Genomic DNA, 24,376 nt, shown 5'->3' with positions numbered 1-24,376 from the left:
AGAGGAGCTTTACACGAATGATCCCAGGAATGAGTAGGTTAACCTATGATGAGTGTTTGTCGGTCCTGGGCCTGTGCTTGCTGGAGTTTTGACAAATAAGGGGGGGAACCTCATTGAAAAGTACAAAATAGCGAAAGGCTTGGATAGAGTGGATGTGGAGAGGATGTTTCCACTTGTGGGAGAGTCTCGGACTAGAGGTCAGAGCCTCAGATTAAAGGTGGTGCCGGACCACCAGGTGCTGGAAAATCGTTGGTGGACCTGTATCACATGTACCGAGACAGTACAGTAACAAATGTTGTTCTACTTCCCGTCCAGGCCAATCATACCATACATGAGTACGTCAGGGTAGTGCAAAGGAGAGAAAGAAGCAGAGTACAGAATATAGCATTGTAATTCCACAGAAAGAACAGTTAAAAAATAGTGCTAGGGCTACAGCGAGGTGCATTGGGAGGCACAAGGAACCTCAGATGCTGGAATCAGGAGTAAAAATCACAAAGTGCTGGATTACTTCAGCAGTTTAGGCAGCATCTCTGGACATAATGGACGGGCGACGTTTTGGGACTGGATCTTTTTTCAGACTCTGTACATGAGAAGTCTATTCAATAGTCTGATTACAGCAGGGGAGAAGCTGCCCTTGAAACTGGTAATATGAGGTTTTAAGCTTTTTTTCAATCTCCTGTCTGATGGGGAGGGGAAGAGGAGAGAATGATTGGGGTGTGAGTGGTCCTTGATGATGTTGGTTGCTTTCCTAAGGCAGCATGAAGTGCAGATAGTCAACGGGTGCAGCTGGTTTGCATAATGCACTGGGCTGTGTTCACAACTCTCTATAATTTATTGCGGTCTTGGGCAGAAAGTTACAATACCAAGCTGTAATGCATTTTCATAGTACGCTTTATGGAGAAATTGGAAAGAGTCATTGGAGACATGCTGAATTTCCTTTGACTTCTGTGGAAGTAAGGTGTTGGTGTGTTTTCTTGGCCATGGCATCTGTGGTTGGCCTAGGACAAACTACACTTAGGAACTTGAAGCTCTCGACCAACTCCACTTTGATCTATCTCCTTCTTGTAATCCATCTCATCATTATTTGAGATCCAGCCCACCAGGGCAGTGTCATCTGCAAACTTGTGGCACCATTTTTTTCTAATGGTAGTTTGGTAATCCAACAAATCACCCACCATAGCAAAATAAGTAAAAGATTCCCCCTGATGCAGGAGCTTGATCGCCCTGAAGAGGAAGGCCCACTGCCGGCTATGGGAGTAAGATCGTTCCGTCAATGGAAGGTTAGAGGACCCCGGCTGCTGGAGGACAAAGAAGGGAGAGATAGAACTTTTTTTTCGCCTTCCATCACAGTGAGGAATGCGGAGGAATCACTGTGGTGGATGTTCATGTTAAAATGTATTTTGTGTGTTCTGTTGTTTTTTATTGGTATGACTGTATGGCAAATTAAATTCCTCATATGTTGCAAAACATACTCGGCTAATAAAGTCTGATTATACTTATGATTAGCCGTCGGGGGCATCTAACCTTCTGTTGATGGGATGATCATACTCCCATAGCCAGCGACGGGCCTTCCTATTCGGGGCGATCAAGCTCCTGCATCGGGGTGGGAATATTTTACTTATTTTGCTATGGTGGGTGATTTGTTGGAGGAGGAATTTTACTGTAGGTTCTCTTGGTAAAGATTTCTCCACCTCTCAATGTCAAGTTTTATCAGTGGAACTGAATATCAGGCCTAAATCCAACTTGTGGCTGATATTCCTTCTTGTGTTACATGCAAATAACTAAGGGAATACTTTTGAAGGTATCACAAAATGTTGGAGTAACTCAGAGGGTCAGGCAGCATCTCTGGAGAGAAGGAATGGGCGACGTTTCGGGTCAAGACCCTTCTTCAGACTGATGTCAGGGGGGGTGGGACAAAGAAAGGATATAGGTGGAGACAGGAAGACAGTGGGAGAACTGGGAAGGGGGGGGGGGGGAAGAGAGGGACAGAGGAGCTGTCTAAAGTTAGAGAAGTCAATGTTCATACCGCTGGGCTGTATGCTGCCCAAGCGAAAATCTACTACCTTCTTCATGAGATATAAGCCAATGCGAGTAAAAAGAATGGAGAGATAAAGGCATGAACAACATGAAAGCTACAGATGTTCATGAGACTAATCACACACCTTTATTTGCTAAAGAAGATCCATTAGTTAAAGATATTAATTAGACATGCACTTCATTTACTCAGGCCTAAATCTAGTAATAATTTCCACAAGATAGAAACACAAGAACCATCCTAAGTTTGGGTCTAACTGGAATAACATTGGTAACTGCCAGTAGTAGCTGGGAGCTACATTGCAGCTGGAAACTTGGCGGCTCTATAGGTGAACCTAGGGAGTCACGATGCAAGCAGGAGAGTCTGGAACTAATAACTAGTAGCAAGCAAATAGAATAATGAGGAGCTAACATGTGTACACTGCTCTGAGATTTGCAGCAACAGAGATTTACAGTTTCTCTGTTCCTCCATCTCCTTTGCTCCAATGACAAGACCTTCTGAATAGATGTCACTGAAATGTCCTCTTTAATTGGGGCATCTCTGTTACTGCAGGCCACATTTAGAGTATTGTGTGCAGTTCTGGTCACTGCATTGCAGAAAAGCATTGGAGAGGGTGCAGAAGAGGTTCATTGGAATGGTAGGATGCTGGAGTAACTCAACGGGACAGGCAGTATCTCAATAGACAATAGACAATAGACAATAGGTGCAGGAGTAGGCCATTCAGCCCTTCGAGCCAGCACCGCCATTCAATGCGATCATGGCTGATCACTCTCAATCAGTACCCCGTTCCTGCCTTCTCCCCATACCCCCTCACTCCGCTATCCTTAAGAGCTCTATCCAGCTCTCTCTTGAAAGCATCCAACGAACTGGCCTCCACTGCCTTCTGAGGCAGAGAATTCCACACCTTCACCACCCTCTGACTGAAAAAGTTCTTCCTCATCTCCGTTCTAAATGGCCTACCCCTTATTCTCAAACTGTGGCCCCTTGTTCTGGACTCCCCCAACATTGGGAACATGTTATCTCTGAAGAGAAGGAATGGGTGACGTTTCGGATTACCTATTCCTTCTCTCCAGAGATGCTGCCTGTCCCGTTGAGCTACTCCAGCATTTTGTGTCTACCTTCAATTTAAACCAGCATCTGCAGTTCTTTCCTACACACTTCATTGGAATGTTGCCTGGTTTACAGAGTATTAGCTGTAAGGAAATGTTGGACAAACTTGGATTGTTTTATTTGGCATTTTGGAGGCTGAGGGATGACTGGACTAGCAGTATGTAAAATTATGAATGGCATAAATAAGGTAGATAGTTAGAATCTCTTTCGCAGGAAGGAAGTGTCAAATACCAGAGAGTAGAGCTTTAAAGTGAGAGGGGGAAAGTTTAAAAGAGAATTATGAGGCACGTTTTTTTAGAAAGTGATAAATACTTAGAACACACTACCAGGGAAGCGATACAAGGAGAATGATCTCAGGAATGAGTGGGTTAACATATGATGAGCATTTGATAGCACCGGGCCTGTACTCGCTGAAGTTTAGAAGGATGAAGGGGGACCTCATTGAAACTTACCGGATAGTGAAAGGCTTGGATAGAGTGGATGTGGGGAGGATGTTTCTACCAGTGGGAGAATCTAGGACGAGAGGTCACAGCCTCAGAATTAAAGGATGTTCTTTAAGGAAAGAGATGAAGAGAAATGTCTTTAGTCAGAGGGTGGTGAATCTGTGGAATTATTTGCCACAGAAGGCTGTAGAGGCCAAATCAGTGGATATGTTTAAGGCAGAGCTAGATAGTTTCTTGATTAGTTCGGGTATCAAGGGTTATGGAGAGAAGGCAGGAGAATGGGGTTAGGAGGGAGAGATAGATCAGCCTTGATGGAATGGCAGAGTAGACTTGATGGGCTGAATGGCCTAATTCTGCTCCTATCACTTATGACCTTATGACAACATTTAGAAGCATTTAGACAAGAACAACAACAGGCAGGGAATAGAAAGATGTTGTCCATGTGCAGGCAGATGGGATTAGTTTAAACTAGCAACATGGTCAACACGGACATTGTGGGCTGAATGGCCTATCCATGTGCCATACCGTTCTATATTCTCAGTTATGATGAAGGGTCTCAGACCTGAAATGTTAACCGCTTCTCTTTACACAGATGATGATTGACCTGCTGAGATTGTCCAGTGTTTCAGATTTCCTGTTGTATCTTTTTTAAATTTTCATTTACACACAGTTATTAATTAAAAAATCACTTTAATAGACAATAGACAATAGACAATAGACAATAGGTGCAGGAGTAGGCCATTCAGCCCTTCGAGCCAGCACCGCCATTCAATGCGATCATGGCTGATCACTCTCAATCAGTACCCCGTTCCTGCCTTCTCCCCATACCCCCTCACTCCGCTATCCTTAAGAGCTCTATCCAGCTCTCTCTTGAAAGCATCCAACGAACTGGCCTCCACTGCCTTCTGAGGCAGAGAATTCCACACCTTCACCACTCTCTGACTGAAAAAGTTCTTCCTCATCTCCGTTATAAATGGCCTACCCCTTATTCTTAAACTGTGGCCCCTTGTTCTGGACTCCCCCAACATTGGGAACATGTTTCCTGCCTCTAATGTGTCCAATCCCCTAATTATCTTATATGTTTCAATAAGATCCCCCCTCATCCTTCTAAATTCCAGTGTATACAAGCCCAATCGCTCCAGCCTTTCAACATACGACAGTCCCGCCATTCCGGGAATTAACCTAGTGAACCTACGCTGCACGCCCTCCATAGCAAGAATATCCTTCCTCAAATTTGGAGGCCAAAACTGCACACAGTACTCCAGGTGCGGTCTCACCTTTAAGAATTCTTTAAGAATTGCTAATTAGGCCCGTCAGCAGATTTAAACTAAAACAAAGCATAGTGGAAACGAGACAGCTAAAATGAACTGAATTGCCCACAAATAGCATAGTGCACTCATTTCAATATAGAAGTGAAGTTAATCATGTTTCAAATGAACAGTAAGGTCACCCAAATTAGGCCACCATACACATAATGCAATATCAACATTGTGCATATTTGGTTAGGGTCATCAAGCTGGGAAATCTATCATAGTCGTGTCTGCTTTACAGCTTTAGATTTAGTGGACTGTGTTTAAGTTTAATATCATGTCTGAGAACATAGAACACAAGCATAGGACTGATCGAAAATTAGCTCAAGTAAAGAAAGCAGAGAATGGAGGTAAGTGTCTGGTCTTTAACTTGAAGATGATCGACAGTGGTATTCTCCAGGACCCAGGTGCTGTGTGCTAAGGTTGATAAATTATTCAAATGTGAATGTGCACAAGAATGAGGAAAAATGTAGGTAATGTTTAAATGAGCACAATACCAGGGGGTGTGTTCAAAATGATGGGCAAATGGTACAGGGGGATGTAAGGATTTTTATTACGTGGCAAATAGTGATGGAACTCGTTGCCTGCAAAGGGGATACAATAAGAGAAAATCTGGTCTATGAAGTGGGAATTGGAGAGATACTTGATAGAAAGTAATTTGTAGGAAATATGTGGGAAGAGTGAGGGAACGGGACTTGCTGGATAATTCAATCGGGAGCCAGCATGGATTCAATGGGCTGACTGCAGATTTCTTGTGCCCAAAGTGTTCTATAATTCTATGAAAAGTCTGACCTGAATGCAGAATGGTGGGTCCGTGCTAGTATGCACAAATATACACTAGTCCATACTAGTATACACCTGATCTTTGCAGAAGTTTCATCGGGATCCATATTTTCAAAGTTATAGTTTTTTTTAAAAATAGTATGGGTATATTGCTCTCAGATTGTGAAAATTGGCCACGAGAACTGCTGAAAATATATTACTGTTGTCAAGTATAACAGATTAATCAAAGTACACAAGGCAGTTCCAAGTTGATCTTTTTGAATATTTTTAAACTGCTATTTTTGGTACAAGAAATTAAAAAAAGAAAAAAAAGGCAATGAAAAGTATTAGAATTTAAATTATGAAATCCATTCTACATTCAAGCATAAAATATTATTGAATATCTCAGATATATGGTGGGCTGAAGGGTCTGTTTTCGTGCCATGTAATTCCATGCCTCTCTGAGTATGATAACTTTGATATTAAAAATATCTATTACAGAGCTCCAGGAAAGACTTTATCTTCACTTTTCCACCAATAAAAATGGATGAAATGTTACTGTGGCAAATGCGGCCTGATTGGGGATTAACATTTCTAAAACAAAACTATTAACTTGGGCAGAAATTGACAGTATCGTCATGACTTTCCATGATGTTTGTGGATCTCCCACCAATGAATTACCACTCCTAAATAAGTTTAATTACCATGCCAGTTCGATTATTTCGCTCCTCAGTTTGTTCAGCTGTTAAAACCAAAGCATGTTTAATGGATTGTTACTCTGCTGCTTGCACAGATGAAGAATTCTTTCAAGGCTCAGGACAGAATTGAGAACTGAAATAATTTAAAAATAAATCTCTGTTCATTGTCCTTGACAGACTCTGATGCATTTACCAAGATAAGGCAACCTGAAACACTACTGACAAAAATATTGAGGTTATTCTGTACTATCAGGCTGAAGCCATAAATATCTACAATAGTCATACTCAAATTGCCTAACAACTTGTGTTGGGTAATGAAGCACCACTGAATAGATAACTTTTACAAGTTTTTTGATCTTTTCCAAACCACTGACAGCTGAAAGAACAAAACTCCACACTTGCATAAAATGTGTTCTAAAGTCATTCACAGCTAAGGACACATTAAATTTCAGTTATTAAGACATATCTTCTGGTTACCAAATGTGCTCATTATGGAACAGTCAAGGCCAAATGACGTGCCGTTTTCGAGGTGGAAACTCGTGTCTCCATTGGCTGTTCACCTTAGTGTCTTTTTGTTTTCCCTTTATAGGGTCATAGAGTGATACAGTGTGGAAACAGGCTCTTCGGCCCAACTTTCCCACACTGGCTAACATGTCCCATCTACACTCATCCCACCTGCCTGCATTTGGCCCATATCCCTCTAAACCTGTCCTATCCATACCCCTGTCTAAATATATCTTCAAAGTTGCAATAGTACCTATCTCAACTACCTCCTCCAACAGCTCGTTCTGTACACCTACCACCCTTTCTGTAAAAAAAGTTACCCATCAGGTTCCTATTAAATCTTCCCCCCATCACTTGAAGCCTATGTTCTCTGGTTCTTGATTTCCCCTACTCTGTGCATCTACCTGATCTATTTCTGTCATGATTTTGTACGCTCATCCTCCTGCACTACAAGGAGTAGAGTCATAGCCTGCTCAACCTCTCTCTATAGCTTAGGCCCTTGAGTCCTGGCAACATCCTCTGTAAATTTTCTCTACACCCTTTCCAGCTTGACAACATCTTTCCTATGTGATGATGCCCAGAACTGAACACAATACTCTAAATATGACCTCACCAATGTCTTACACAACTGTAACATGACCTCCCAACTTCTATACTCAATGCTCTGACTGACGAAGGCCAATGGGTCAAAAACCTTTTTGACCACCCGATCTAACTGAGATGCCACTTTCAATGAACTATGTACCTGTACTCTTAGATCCCCCTGCTCTACAGCACTCCCCAGAGCCCTACCATTTGCTGTGTAGATTATGCCCATATTATTGCTCCCAATGTTTGCTGCGTAATAATTTCTACATAGCTCCTGGCTCGACATGCATCAACTGTCCTTTGTCACAAACCTTCCAATTAGCTTTGGAACGCACTCTCTTTCCAAACTGTGTCTGAATCTCGTTACCAATTCTTTGATCCTCCATACTGACTCCAACTTTAACTGTCCTTCCTAAGTCCCACTTTTCTGTCTTGGCTTCTTGAATTCTGCCATCCTATAACCCTATCCCAAACCTCCCACATTACTGAATTTTCTCACTTTCCTTGCAGCCATTTCTGTTTGAACTAACACTATTCTCTACACAATTTCCTGCCCTGGCTTGTACATACAGACCTTAAAAGATATTCCCTCCATGACGTGGAATTCCTCTTCGACCCTGGCTTATGAGCTTTGGACCAGATGTAGACCTGCATGGAATCCCCCACTCTGCTCCCACCACAGGCCACAATGCTGTTACTTCTAGATTTCACCTCTACTCTTTCATACCACCCTGCCATCTTATTATAACTTTGAATCATCTAAAACTCAGTTGCCCAATCCTAACCCATTCCATTTCCTGCCAACCTATATTTAATATCCTCTCTCTTAACTCTAAATTCTTTAGGTTCTCTGAATCCTCCTCCAGTTAAGTTCTGTTTCAGTTTAGTTTATTGTCACAGGTACAGTGACAAGCTTGTGTTGTGTGCTAACCAGCCAGCGGAAAGACAATACATGACTACAATTGGGCCATTCACCGCTACATGGGCCAACGTCCTCTGAAATCACCACACTACAACAGTTCTGCCCTCTTGCACATAACCAATTTTAAACACCCTACTATCACCTTCAGTTGCCAACCTTCATGCCGCGATTTGATTTTAATTGAATTGAATTTTCAAAGTGAAGTACAATCAAAAGGCATTATTATTGTATCGCATGTTATGTGGATTTAGATGAGAACTTTTTAATTTCCAGATTCTCAAACAAATTTTGATTTCAAATTGCCTTAGTTTGATTATCTCCTCTGGTGTAGACTACTATCAGGCCTCTGGATTTTCAATCCAATAGCATGACCCTTTTGGTTCGAAGAATAAATTGATTAGAGTCACAGAAAGAGGAAATTTTCACAGCCATTAGTTTAGACTGAATTAAAAATCTCTACTATCCAAATCCCTGAGGTGACACGACACGGCTAATTTGTTGTGCTACTCTGTCAGCATATTTTATTTTATATTTAGATAACAGGAAATCAATTCCCTAATCCAATTCCGCTTGGGTTGCTCTATCCAATCTAGGGATTAATTGGAGGATGAGATGTGCAGGTGAGGCAATCCTGCCTATTATTGAATGCAGTGGCGGCCTGTTAAAAATTAATGGCTGACAAGAATACTGCTTCACTATTGCACTTTTAATTAACCAATGAATTTATATAAATTATATATATTGTGGTTGAAGAAATTAGTGGTGGAAAGGAAACATTAGTGATTCCATGCCAATGATGGTAAATTAAAGTGCGGTCTTTCTTTGATACTTATTATTCAATGGGAAGCATCATGCCTCAGTAATTGGTAGCAAAATCATTGTTCATTTCTAGAGTTCTGTTATTATTTTAATTTGAATTAGTTTTGCTTTCTGGAGTGCCTATGGTCATAGTCATTGTGGATCCTCTTTATCTGTTTTAATTATTTTAATTACGTCCTACAATGTATTTCTAAAATTGAAAATGCATTTACATTTTTTTTTTAAATTTCAGCGTGCTGAAGGTTTAGCTTGCACATCATTATCACTGCTCACAATCCTGTAGGATGTTTTTAAGACCTGAAATTATACTATCTTATTGTGTGAACATATAATATGGTTGCATTCATTCTCTTGTTCCCTATTTTGGCAATGATATCAACCTAGTTTGAAATAAATCTCTGAATATCTTAGCATATTTTGAATATAATAATTAAAATAAATAAAATGGCTTTGTAATAATATTTTGCTGGTGCAATTTCCATATCTAACATAAAATGTAACATTGTCCTCATTTAACCAACCCCTCCCCTTCGATGTACCTACATAACTGCCTGCAATTTCAGTCAAAGTCCTAATCCATGCTCGACATATTTCTGATTCTGGCTTCCTCTTCCTTAAAATGAATATCTGCTTGTTGTGCATTGACTTCCATCCCAAATTTTCATTAGATTCTCCCATTGTGTTGAGTTCCATGTTGGGAATACCAATTTGTAAAATTATGCCTAGATATGTTTGTGCATGACCCTTTAGGGCAGATAGAACCTGGTAAAATAAGCCACAACAATGCATTTTTAATCCATTTCTTTAGATCCCCTATTTTCCCAAACCATTGATAATATTTATATACATGGTTAGTTTATTCAGTAATTCTATTTTTTATTTGGATAGCTGTATCTGAAATCTTCCCACTTACACTCTGCTTTGTTTAATATGAATACCTATGATAATAGAGGCAACATCTCTGCTTTCTTATTCTTTATTAATTTCATGGTTTCTATTTGGTAAATCTCCGAATTTCATGTTTGCCAATGAGAAGAAAGAGTAATTGAGTTTGTTTATAGATATATAAAAATATTTATATGCAAGCCAGCTAGTATTGAAGAAAACTGTCCAAAAAAGATAAGAAATAGAGTGCTAAAGGCAGAAAGAAACAAAGGGAGCACAGTTAGTTATGTATTTGGCCATGGTTTTTTTTGTTCTCATTAGCTTAGATATTCAATCAATTAATGCCTTTTTGGAAACAATACAAAAAATGATTCCAGTGAGCTATCATTTTGCATGTGAAATCATGCCCATTGTAACATTGGATCAGAGACTCCAATACACCTTTTGCATTAGCTTGCCAGGCACCTAATTTCACCACTCTTTGCTTAGTACCATTTCCACCTTTACCACCTTAAATAGCAGCTTTTATGGACGTCAACAACTGCTATGATGGTCACATCTTAAGCAGAGCATAATAATAATATAATAATATATTCGTTTAGTCGTCCCACACTGGGGAAATTTACAGTGTTACAGCAGCAAGAGATCATTCATTATAAATAAAAATAAAGACAAGGATAAATTGTCATCAGTTTACTGTGTATTTCTTAACTGTCGTGCTGCTTTACTTTTCTTTCATTATTTAGGAATGCAGACTTAGGGCAACCTGGCCGTGCAGCTTCAGAACGAACTGCAAACAGCTCAAACTCCATCCAAAGTCTACAGGGTGGGCTATAACCAACACTGGTTGCTTTGGCTGTATTTAGCTGCTGAGATGCTGAATGGTTACATTGTAGCATCACTCCATGCTATTACTGAAGGTATCATCATAACAATGAAGATTAGATTAGATTAGATTAGATTACCCTATTGTCATTGTAGTGGTGCATACAACAAAATTCAGGCGCACTGCCTGAGCGGAGTTCAAATGTACAAGATAAAAAATAATAAAATAACAGTAAAAAGGTGAGAAATATAAAAATTGTTCATACACTCACGTGCACACACTGTGACACATACACACAGATTCACACACGCATACACATTATGTCTGAAGAAGGGTCTCGACCAAAAACGTCACCCATTCCTTCTCTCCTGAGATGCTGCCTGACCTGCTGAGTTACTCCAGCATTTTGTGAATAAATACCTTCGATTTGTACCAGCATCTGCAGTTATTTTCTTACACTATTATGCCTACATATGCACTCTTATCAGAATATAAGACATTGCACTCAAAAGGTCATTGTCAGAATATGATATTCCACAGAATAGTATTATAAAAATAAATATTATAAATGAATATATCAGTATTGCACAGGGGTAGGTATTATACAGTATAAATGTTGTCTATGGGGGGTGTTTTCAGTGCAGAGTTCAGTGTGGTGATGGACTTAGGGTAGAAACTGTTTGTTAGTCTTGTGGTGTTTGCTTTGATGGACCTGTAGTGTTTTCCTGAGGGCAGAAGGGCAAACAAGTGATGGGCAGGGTGAGATGGGTCCTTTAGGAGGCAGGATGCCTTCTGCAGGCAACGGGAGCTATAGATGTCTTCCAGGGCAGGCAGATGTGTGATGGTAATCTTCTGGGCTGTGTTGATGACTCCCTGCAGAGCCTTCTTGTCAGCCGCAGAACTGTTGCCGCACCACACCAGGATCCCATGTGTCAGGACGCTCTCAATGGAGCAGCGGTAGAAGGACACTAGCAGCTGTTTCGGCAGGTTGACTTTCCTGAGTGTTCTTACGAAGTGAAGCCTCTGTTGTGCTTTCTTAACCAGAGAGTTTATGTTGGTTGACCACGTGAGATCTTCTGAGATGTGGGTGCCCAGGAACCTGAAACTGGAGACTCTATCCACTCTTTCTCCATCTATGTGCAGTGGGGGATGGTCCTGAAGTCGACGATGAGCTCTTTTGTTTTTTTGGTGTTGAGTGCCAAGTTGTTTCCTGAGCCTCTGTAGCCTCTGTACCTCCTCCCTATAAACTGACTCATCACCCTCAGTGATCAGCCCCGCCACTGTCATGTCGTCTGCAAATTTAATGATTGTGTTCGTGTTGTGGGTTGGTATACAGTCATAGGTATAGAGAGAGTAGAGGAGGGGGCTGAGCACACAGCATTGTGGAGCCCCTATGCTGAGTGACAGGGTGGGAGTGGTGGGGGCCCATCTTGACTGACTGCGGCCGGTCTGTTGGGAAGTCCTTTATCCAAAGGCAGATGTTGTGTTCGAAGCCTAGGCTGGGCAGCTTGGAGACCAGTCTGCTGGGTATGATTGTATTAAATGCAGAGCTGTAGTCAACAAACAGCAGCCGTGCATATGCTCTCTGTTGTTCTAGGTGGAGCAATACAGTATGGAGGGAAGTGGGAGAGGGCAAGACCACACAGAAAGGCATTGGGGCCTCAGCAAGAGGCAAAGACTTGCCCGTTAGGAAGTGTTTACTCCTGGAAAGTTATTAGGGACACTACCTTCCATTCAGATTTATCTGATGAACAATGTTGTTGCAGGTTTAGGATTTCTAGTGCACTCATCAGCACATGAAATGTTGCAGAAACATCTTCAGGCATATTCTCTTGCCTGAGCTGATCCCTTTGTAGAGGAAATGGCTACTTTGATTCTCAAGTTAGTAACTCCAAGATCCTGCCTATTGGCAAATCAGCTCTTTGCCATGACTCCCAGTGTATTATCGGGGAAGTGATGAAACACTTTGATATCAACATCACGTGTCCTGGGCACCGCTGGCTTCCCACAAGTGAAGGTAGCCATTGAATGCATTCATGTGACCTTCTGGGATTCGATTAACAACACAGGTCCCTGCTGTGACTAGCAAGGTGCCCATTGCCTCTGCACTCAGAAAGTTGCAGATCATTAGAGGAATTTCTTCACAATCAAAACACCATTGCTGTGAAACAAACATGACAGGTTCATCCTCGGCACATTTTTCACAACTGCCACCCGAAGGGGTGGATCCTTGTGGTTGGCAGCTATTGCCTAACTCCTTGCCTCTTCACACCAATCTACTGAACAGTCCTATCGTAGTAGCTAAGCACTGCTATAGGAAGAATCATGGAAAATGCCATTAACCGTTCAATGGTGTGATTCCATTGCCTTCATTGGTCTGGGGTGTCCTGCAGTGTATGCCAGCCAAGTCCAGCAACTGCATTGTAGTGGTGCTAAACTCTGCACTGTTTCTCTAACTAAATCGCCAACTGTTGCCAGAGAAAAAGAAACCTGTGGACCCAAGGTTTGAGGAATGTAAGGCACAGGCTGAAGCACAATAGGAATCAGAGGCAAAGTAAGCTACCCAGAAAATCCCAGCGGAAGAACAACAATCCCGATTCCTACTAGAGCAATGGTGGAAAGCATAGACTCGTGGACTAAAAGCAGCTGGCTAAATTATAGCGCCAATGTAGATACAGTTGCCTTTCCTCCATCTTGGCCATCAGGTTTGAGCATGACTTCTTCCCCTTTAGTTCAGTAGGTTCTGGGGTAGCTAATAAGTCCTACATGGAACAGAAAAGGCAGGAGTATTTGATGGGCTGGGTAGATGAAAGGAGGTAGTCCTGTGCTCCATGCACTATTTTACTGGGCTTCCATGCGCTCTGAGTTGAAGGCCTGCTTTGGAAGTTCGGTTTTGGTCATGCAGAGAAAGTGGCCAAAAAGTGGCCATTTTTAAAAAAAGATTTGAGAGGGACGGACAGAGTTGACGTGGGTAGGCTTTTCCCTTTGAGAGTGGGGAAGATTCCAACAAGGGGACATAGCTTCAGAATTGAGGGACAAAGGTTTAGGGGTAACATGAGGGGGAACTTCTTTACTCAGAGGGTGGTGGCTGTATGGAATGGGCTTCCGGTGGAAGTGGTGGAGGCTGGCTCAATTTTATTATTTAAGAGTAAATTGGATAGGTATATGGATAGGAGGGGATTGGAGGGTTATGGTCTGAGTGCAGGTAGATGAGACTAGGTCAAGGAGAATGGTCGGCGTGGACTGGTAGGGCCGGACAGGCCTGTTTCCATGCTGTAGTTGTTATATGTTATATGTTATATGTTAGGGAAAGCTTTGTGATATAGGATTGTTTAAACTGACGATGAGTTTGGATAATTTTGTGGAGCAGTGTTAGTGGTAACTACCCTATGACATGAGGTAGAGTGTGCATCTGTATGGGAGGATGGAGATGGCAACTGTCTGTTAAAATATAAGCTTTGCTCTGGGTTTTTAGAGCTTTTGTTTCAATAAACCTTTTCTTCATAGTTTAAGGGTTGCGCCACAATATTGAAGGTGGTGGTAAATTTAATCTTCTCCATCATGGAACTTTATCTTTTTGGGGATGAGGTGTTGACCAGTGGAGAGGGATTGGTAGAGAACCTTGGCCTTGTGGATGTTTGGTGGAAGGCTCATTCTGCTGTCTGCTTTAGTAAACAAATCAGCTACAACGTTGAACTCAGCTGCCGAGTGGGCCGAAGGGCCCGTTTCCACATCATATCTCTAAACTAAACTAAAAATTAATATCATTCACCATTAATCAGTTGGAGATATCCAGATGATGCACAGTAATACTTCATGTCTTTCTTTATAGGACCACCTGCACAGAAGAATGTAATCATGATCTTGTTACTGAAAGGCTCAATGCAATTGTGTTCCATGATGCCGGGGACGAGACATTTATTTCAATATATGAATGAAATGCCATAGCTGTGGAGATGAGGAACGCAGAGCCAGATCTGTCTTATTTGTTTGCTTGGGCCACTGGACTTTGCATGGGCTTTGCAACCTTGTGTGCTAGGTTAAAGCACATGCTTGAGGCTCTCTCTCTCCCGCTTGAGGCTACGTAATCACCACATAGCCACCTCTTATCATGATCTTTCTGAGATGGCTCAGACATGCCTCCTCTTCCCCTTTCAGCACAGGAACTCTCTCCATGCATGTACCTTTCTGATGAGGACTACCATGTCCTTACTGGGGGAGTCCAGAACCAGGGGTCACAGTTTAAGAATAAGGGGTAGGCCATTTAGGACTGAGATGAGGAAAAACATTTTCACCCACAGAGTTGTGAATCTGTGGAATTCTCTGCCACAGAAGCCAGTGGAGGCCAATTTACTGGATGTTTTCAAGGGAGAGTTAGATAGAGCTCATTGGGCTAATGGAATCAAGGGATATGGGGAGAAAGCAGGAATACTGATTTAGGATGATCAGCCATGATCAGATTGAATGGCAGTGCTGGCTCAAAGGGCTGAATAGCCTACTCCTGCACCTATTTTCTATGTTTCTAACCTGGGAGATCTCTCCCTCCTCTCACCCAACCATTTACCCCCTAGCCTCACACCCGCAGGCTCTCTCCTCCTTGCCAGTGTGTTGCTGGTGACTGGATGCTAAGAGTGTATTTCTTTACGGAAAGACACACTTCTCATTGAATCTGGTCTCATTAGGAGCCATACAGATAACATTGTGGCTTATGATTCTAATACTGTTTTAGACTTCTTCTTAGCTGAAGTCATATTTGGTTTTCAAGGGCCATTCCAATGCAGAGATAACATGAAACAAGGTAACAGTTCAGACACCACAAACGTGAGATTTAGTTTCGAGCCACCTGTGCATCACAGCCACGTAACTGGCCACCTCAGTCATGGCTACTTGGACTCAATCCATTGGTATTGAAATCAAGCCAGGTCCAACTAACCACCAAAAATAATTCCACCAAACTCTGCAACATTTACTTCTCGTTACTTTAAGAAAAAAGCTGCTACCTTAGATGTGAGATTACACCCAGGTGATTCTGTTTCTATGTAATTTTCTTCCAAGCAATGTTGAGAGAGTGACATTACCGCAAAGACTAACTAAGTGGTGCAAGAACACTTCTACCATCTTCTCAGCGCTGTTAATGGTGGGCAACACATTTCAGCATTAACCACATCCCAAATTCAAATAAATAACACAATTTTTTGCCTCAAGTTTCTTGGATTGTCTTAATCGATTAAAAAAAACAAATTGCTCTTGCTGTAAACTTTAGTTCCACTGTCCTGGCTCAGCCTCAAACAGCTTGAAATTATATTCCCTTACACCATGTTTATGTATTCCACCTTAGATGTGAGATCCAACAAAACATAGCCCACTAACAGATTGAAAGGCCCAAGTGTAAATATTAACATCCTTTGAGGCTCTGTTGTCAGCCTGAAGCTGGATATTATGAGAGTAAAATTCTCTGTTGTGTACTTAGATACGGATTGTGATTTTTAAATCAATTATACCAGAGTTTATAACTTAGGATTCTGCTTCCTGCTGCTTCGTTCTGTGGCTTGTAATTCCAAAGGCGATTACTTTGATGAAAAGGACTTGCCTTATTTATTGTTTTATTTTCTTTAATGGTACATTCTTAAGAAAGAAGTCATTCTGTGAAGCCCTGCAGGTGATGTGCATTACTTGTGTGCAAAAGTAAATGGACACCCTCCAGGGCCCACTTGCTTCTTTCCAGATTTAGATTACTTACAAGCTGAAATGGAGCCTTTAAAAGATGATTTTCTTTATCAAGAATTTTTTTAAAGCACAGAAACACAGAATAAAATATGGACCACATCCAAAAGTAAGTACTTGACATTTATAATACTTACCCCAACGCTATTTTTTCCTTTCCATTAAACTTTGCTGTAATCTTGGCTCGTGACAAGTGATTATTTTACTTAATGATTTCTACATAGTGGTTCATTTGTACATTGAGTTCAATGTAATCAGCTTAGTTTAATCAATTGAGGTGCTCTTTTTTACTTTACAAACCTGCTCCTAATGCTACTTCTAACCAAAATGCAGGAGTGACAGTGTAAATGAGATTATCGTTATGCCTCTGGTGACATAGAGTTCCATTGCTCAAGAACTGTCAAGCACTAGTGGCAGACATCAAGGTCTGTGTCCCAAAATGCTTCGAATTGTAACTTTCTAAAAGTGATGCAGTTGATAATGTGCATTTGGCTTCATGTGGTAGAGCTCCACAAGGCAAAGGCATCATTTTGTCTCTTTACAAAACAATTATCCAGGAGCTTCAGATCGGAACAGAGTGACCAGACTTGGCCTGAACCCTTATGAATGATCCACCATTGAATTAAATCACAGCTGATTTTTGAACGAACTCTTTTCACTTATCCATCTCTCCACAATTGTTTTAAAGCAAATTGGATCATATTTCAATCATCGACTCTGGAACCGCATCCACTGGCTATCAATGGCTTGTGCCTCAAAGGCAGCACAGTGGCGCAGTGCTAGAGTTGCTGCTTTACAACGCCAGACACCTGGGTTTGATCCTGACTACAGGTGCTGTCTGCACGGAGTTTGTACGTTCTTCCCATGACCTGCATGGGTTTTCTGTGAGTGCTCCGGTTTCCTCCCACACTCCACGGACGTGCAGGTTTGTAGCTTAATTGACTTCAGCAAAGATTGTAAATTGTCCCTGGTGTATCGGATAGTGCTAGTGCACAGGTATCGCTGGTCGGTGTGGACTCAGTGGGCCGAAGGGCCTGTTCCCACACCGTATCTCTAAATCTAAACTGAACTAAACTTAACTTGCGTCAGAATTCCTTCCAGTACTGCCCTGTTCATTCAGCCAGTATTGCTGAGTTGAGAAAGGCATAGAGTGATAAGAACATCTTCAATCCTACCTTGTTACTTAATTTTACTGCTAATAATTAGTTATCCCTGTTTAATGTGCTTTCTTTTACATTTATTTTCTCTTTAACTCTTTTAAAGCTAGCTGAATAAACAGTACATCTGCCTGAGGATAGAAACCTCTACCAGATATGTTACCTGACCCATTAAGTTACTCCAATACTTTGTACCCTTTAGTGTAAACCAGCAATTGCAATTCCTTTTTTCTACTCTGGAGAATGCAGTTGTCTAGTCTGCCCTGCTTTATGTGTCTGGACTGTCCTGGCACATGAATTTTCTAGCAATTTGCCTGACTTTGATGAAATATTCATCACGGGTTTGTTAGTTATCTTTAGTAAAACTGCAGGTACACCATTGAAATTTCTGGCAACTAATGGTCGGCACCTCCTTTAATCCAGACAAAATTATGAGCATGCACTTGAAATCCCCCCTCTCCCCGGAATTTCCCCCCAAAATGTGACACCCAGGCCAGATGAGGCGGCCGATCTCGACCTCATCGGGACTTCCCCGGCTGGACTTTATTCGGCATTTGTCCCCCTGCAGACGGGACTCTGGAACTCCGTCCGAGTAGGACCCAGCGGATCCATTCCCAGAGCCGGCTTCCGAGGCCGACTTTGCGGGCCGATATGTCAGTCCCAGGTGGCCTAGGTGGATTGTTCTGGTACCGTTCGAGTCCTCTTGGAGGCCTGTGTCGGACGGTGGGGGCAGCGGGCGTGCCCACCCTACCGCATTTTCAGCAGATTCAACAAATCCTGGGTCAACGGGGGTCGTCCCAGCAGCCCAGCCAGGAAAGCTGTGCCTTGACCCCATGTGCACCCGCTGATTCCAACCTTCGTCGGGACACGCGAGGGAAACTCGGGAAGCGGCGCCCGTGCTGCCTGTGCAAGAAATACAAGATTTGCTGTAAATGTAATTGACATCCAATATTTGTTTTATTTACTTTTTTAGCTGTCCATGGTGCTTTAGAGACATGGGAGGGGTACAATTAGTGGGTCAGCGATGTATTATTGAATTATTATTACATGATCGCTGTTGGTCTGACAAAATGGATAATCTGGTCAGGCTTGAGCACAAAGAGTGCCGGAAAACCAGTGGTGACCTACCTGTAAAATCCATCAACTTAGCTCTCATGTGAGTATATTGTTGTATCAAACAGGATGGTGCAATGGTTGAGGATCCTTTGTTTAGCAGCTTCATTTGCAGTCGGATAGTGGGAGAGAGAGTGGCACATATGTAAAGCACCTGAAGACCTTGATTGGTAGTTCTTGCAAGATCTACTGGCTTCATGAAATAGCAGCCACTCAGAAGAAATTGGATTAAAAAAGAGAAGAAAGATGTGCTTTAGTGTAGTTTAATTTAGTTTGGAGATACTGTGCGGAAACAGGCCCTTCGGCCCACCGAGTCCCCACACACTAGGAACGATTTACAATTTTACCAAGACAATTAGTCTATAAACCTGCATGTCTTTGGAGTGTTGGAGGAAAACGGAGCTCCCGGAGAAAACCCATCAGGTCATGGGGAGAAAGTACAAACTCCGTACAGAGAGCACCCATAGTCAGGATCGAACCCGGTTATCAGACGCTCTATGGCAGCAACTCTACTGCTGCACCACCGTGCTTTAGTCGGAACACTGTGGAGTGCTGCATTTGATTTTGAACGTTATGCCCCAGGAAGGCATCGGAATGCTGCAAGAGCCTGGAGTTACCAAGTTATGAGACAAGAGATTTCCTGTGGTGAGCCTTGGTTCTTAAAGTGGGAGCAAACCTCCCACAGATACACCATAGAAAACATGCTGTCGTGTTGCACCACAGCTTGGTTTTGGAGCAGGTCTGACCAAGACGATAAGAAATGCAAAGAACTGTGGATGTGTCCCAATCCATCACACAGACCAGACTTCCCATCATTGACTCCATCTATATTTCACTTTGCCTCCAAAAAGCAGCCTATGTAATCCATCACCTAGCTCATTCCTTCTTCTCCCTGCTCCAGTCAGGCAGACAATGCAGAAGCGTGCACCACAAGACTTGGGAACACCTTCTTCCCCTCTGTTATCAGGCTTCTGAACGTTCCTACCATAAGCTAGGATACTGCCGATCCACCACTTCTCCATTGCGGATATTTTACTTTGTCTGTGGAACTGGTGCACTACAATGCTCAGAACTATGTTCTGCCCTTTGTATCTTCCCCTTGCTCTACCTGTTTTGCTTGAGTTTGATTTGGTTGTATTTATGTATAGTGTTATTTGATCTGATTGGATAGGATGCAAAACAAAGCATTTTGCTGTACCTCGATACACGTGGCAATAATAAACCTAAACTGGTGTTCCGTTTTCCTGAAGGCTACACCCCAAGCTCCAATAAGTAATTTGAATAATATCTGGTCACGTAGCAGCTTATGTGATGGGAAACCTGGCAGAAACTATTCTTCTGCATTTTTCATCACCTCAATAGCTAAACAATGGGAAGTGGGAAAAATGAAATTGCCTCTCTAGTCATCCTTGACCCTCCTCAAAACATTGGAGATGGTTGAAAGAAAAGGGCTAGATTAGTTTTGTTGCAATAACTGACAGATTCAAAACACTATCCATAATATAAGGTGCCGGCATTTAAATTCAGCAGCGCTCAAAAGCATTTGGTGATTTCAAACATCCGCAATAAATTCACTCATTATCAATATTGCTGAAAAGAATAAATGGCAGTGTGGAATATGATCTGTAAGGTGCTGGTGAAAATCGTGTAATCCTATTTAATTACATCAAACTTTCATTTATTCTGTCATTGTAAACCAATGACCCTATTTAAATAAATGGCCAATGAGAATGTAATCTAGTGAAGAACATCAGTGCAGGTCTTGGAATCCTATGCAATAAAAATAGAATTTCACTTTAACAGGTTGCTGTGAGTGAAGCTCTATTAATAATATAGTAAAGCCTGATAAAATAAAGTAGACATTTTTCCTGAAGTAATAATGTGCGCTATTGCAGCTGCATATTAAACTTGCTTGCCATTGAAATCAATGGATACTATTTGAATGAGTTGATAGTTACAATGGTTGCAGTTTATCTTGTTATTACTGATTGCCTATTCTAAGCTGCCATTTAATAAATATTTGACAGAATTACTCTTCTTAAAGTACTCATTAAATGCAACAGCTGGCTTGTTTAGTTCTGCCTGAATTATTTCAATGGCACAGGAAAGAGATACAATTGTCCTAATTTATCTTCTTTATCTTCCATTTCATCATTTTGCTGTTTACCTTTGTTGCGCTTTCAATTTTTGAAGCAAAGCTTTCTTAATTATTCTTCGACACTGTTTACAGAAAGAAAAGGTTTTTTTTTATTACTGATAACCTTTTGCAAGGTGACTCCTTCAGGATAAAACCATGATCTATGGGATTGCAAAACTGGAAAATTTGGCTTATATGACACATAAAGTTTGAGTGCCTTATCTGCCCAGAATCATCTGTCATCGGTCATTTAAACAGCTTTTGCACTTACTGAAGGAGGCAAGACTTTTAGATGTTAGAGAAATCAAGAGAGTAAAGGTCCTGTCCCAGTTCGACGATTTTTTAGGCGACTACAGGCGACTAGGCTGTCTCCGCATGGTCACCGTGGTGTCGCGGGCATGGTCGTGAGTAGTCTCCAAAGAGTCGTAGCATTTTTCTGGTCTTCGCTGGATTTTGTGAAAGCATGACATTTTTCGGCGACTGTTGGTTTGATGCCAATGAGCGTAGCTTGATGTCTCTAGACGTGGGCGCTGTCGTCCGTTGTCGCTAGGTTGTCGCCTGGTGAAATAGGTTGTCACCAGGTTGTTGGCAGGTGATTAAGGTTGTCGCCGGTACTGACTTCGGCGAATTCCAAGTGTGGACTTGATCTGATCATCCATCGGTGTAATGTGTCCATAAATGATGTTAGGTTTTGTATGTTTTTGCACTTGTATTCTGTTTAGAGTTTGAATTTTAAAGTTTTAAGTTTATTGAAATTTATTGAAGTTTATTACAATATTTTTGTATGCACTGTTGTATGTTCTTATCAACCTTTTTAAAAATGTTGTTTGTATATCAATAAAGGAAATTCTTGACATTTTGATGGAAAATTGATGTATGAAGTTATTGTATTTCAGAGTAGTTTCTCATGGCATCACTTTCAAATAGTCATGATGCAGAATGATTGGAAACCTTACCGTACACCCCCTTTCATAGGGAAAGTGGGTTAAACGTGAATTGTCTTCAGTTGTCTTCAGTCTTCAGAGTCATAGCTTGTCATAGCTTGTCGCGGGTGGACGTAGGTTTTCTTCGGTTGTCGTAGGTTGTCGTCTCTGTGGTGATAGATTGTCGTAGGTGCGGTCGTAGGTGAACGTTCTACGTGCGACGATTGGGTCGCCGGTTTTCGGTAGCTTGCCGTAGCTTGCCGTTGACTAGGTGGTAGGTTGTTGTTGTAGCTTGTCATAGACATTGACAGTCGCCGGCAGTCGCCTTAAACGACTAACTGGGACAGGGCCTTAAAGATAGTCATGAATGTTTAATTGTTATAGGCACTGATAACAGAACAATTAGATTCTTACTTGCTGCAGCTTTAGAAACCTGCAAAAGCATAACGCACAATAATATATATAGTTAAAAATACGATAATTTAATAACCATAATATCAGGAAACCGTAATAATACAAAAACCACAGTCCGTAGTGTAACCAAAGATCATAGCTGCTGAAGTTAGTGTTGTGCAGTGTTCAAGAGTCTGATGGTTGCTGGGAAGAAGCTGGTCTTGAACCTGGTGGTCACAGTTTTCAGGCTCCTGTACTTTTTTCCCCATGGTAGCAGCAAAATTAATGCATGGTGTGGGTCTTTGATAATGTTAGCTGCCTTTTTGAGTTTGTTCCTCCTGCAGATCACTATGATGGTGTTAGATTTGGAGTTATTACGAAGCAGGTCAAGGAAAGTTGTCCTGAGGTAAGAAGTTGGCCACAATTTTATTAAATGGTGAAGCGGTTACGAGGGGCAGAATGACCTTCTCCTGCTTGTATTCCTTACATTCTTATAATTGGGATTAGAAAATTACTGTTTTCTTCTTTATGATCCACTGTGGCAAATTTTGGCCAATCTCTCATCCTTAATGATGAAACTGCCAATTTATAATATTTTGCTTTATTAAAAATGCATAAACGTTTCCAGTTTAGAAACCATTCGAGGACCGATAAATATTAATTTGCCTGAGCACCCACTGCAGCTTTCAAGTGATTAAAAGCAAGTTTGTAATTATAATAGTTATGTCAGACAATTGTTTTTGCTTTTTTGACAAGATGCCATTAGTGAAGGTATTAAAAATAGATCAACTTCATAGGGCTACTGGGGTTTGAAGCTTCATATCGTAAGACCCAAGATTCCTCTGTTGTTGTGAATGTAAGAATTATTTTTAAATTGCTTATTGTCAATTTGTGCACATTTTCATGTCTTAGTTGGGAATAAAACTTGTGTAGATTCCAGATACGCATACTTTACTGATCCCAACTTTGTGACCATTCCATAGACATCTGCAGAACCTTCAATAAAACACCCACATATCTACATGGATCAGGATTATCAAGTTCTGATCAGCACAAGTGTTTGAAAGATGTTTAAATGAGGTATAATATCTCCTTCTGTCTCTTGCTCTCTTCAACAGAGTAAAATGCAGCACATAGGTTCCAACAGAGGGATGATATATCCCATCTTAGAGAGTACCTGAAGTCATCGGCTGGGATACGTAATGATGTAGCAAAAGTATCTCAATACCTTTGGAACTCCCTGACATTGCAAAAGACGTGTTATAAATATGTTATTATTTTCCGTAAAACCTAACTTTTTTCATGTATTAATTTCTCAGCAACAATATCAAGGTGACAGCCTACTCTCCCCCTCATTCATATCAACATCATGCTGATTCCTTCCCACTCACCTAGGGGCAATTACAGTAGTCAGTTGACCGCGAAAATGTTCCCAATGTAGGGGGAGTCCAGAACCAGTCCCAATATAGGGGGAGTCCAGTCACAGTTTAAGAATAAGGGGTAGGTCATTTCAGACTGAGATGAGGAAAAACATTTTCACCCGGAGAGTTGTGAATCTGTGGAATTCTCTGCCGCAGAAGGCAATGGAGGCCAATTCACTGGATGTTTTCAAGAGAGAGTTAAATTTAGCTCTGAGGGGTAAAGGAATCAAGGGATATGGGGAGAAAGCAGGAATGGGGTACTGATATTAGATGATCAGCCATGATTACATTGAATGGTGGTGCTGGCTCAAAGGGCCGAATGGCCTCTTCCTGCACCTATTTTCTAAGTTTCTATGTTTCTATTAACCTGCCGTCTCGGGGAGAGTGTGCAAACTCCAGAAAGCTGCACTGGAGGACGCGATCAAATCTGGGCCGCTGGAGCTATGAGGCAGCTGTACTATCTGCTGTGCCACAGCAACTCGAACAACCACAGTTGATTTTTGCATTATTAACGTAGTAAAATTGCCTATATTCTTCACAGAAACAAAACCAAACAAAATTTAGTAAAGGGCAAGGAAAGATATATTACAGCAACATAATCAAAGC

At 41.5% G+C, this 24,376-nt stretch overlaps 1 protein-coding gene across 2 annotated transcripts in view; it reads left to right on the top strand.

Moving 5' to 3' along the window:
- Nucleotides 1-24,376, top strand: part of LOC144595246 (bifunctional heparan sulfate N-deacetylase/N-sulfotransferase 4-like) — a 717,307-nt gene that overhangs the window by 16,385 nt on the left and 676,546 nt on the right. The gene's annotated exons all lie outside the window — the stretch shown is intronic.

The sequence above is a fragment of the Rhinoraja longicauda genome, chromosome 1, assembly GCF_053455715.1.
Source record: "Rhinoraja longicauda isolate Sanriku21f chromosome 1, sRhiLon1.1, whole genome shotgun sequence".
NCBI classification, from domain to species: domain Eukaryota; kingdom Metazoa; phylum Chordata; class Chondrichthyes; order Rajiformes; family Arhynchobatidae; genus Rhinoraja; species Rhinoraja longicauda.
This window is presented reverse-complemented; position numbering and strand designations above follow the sequence as displayed.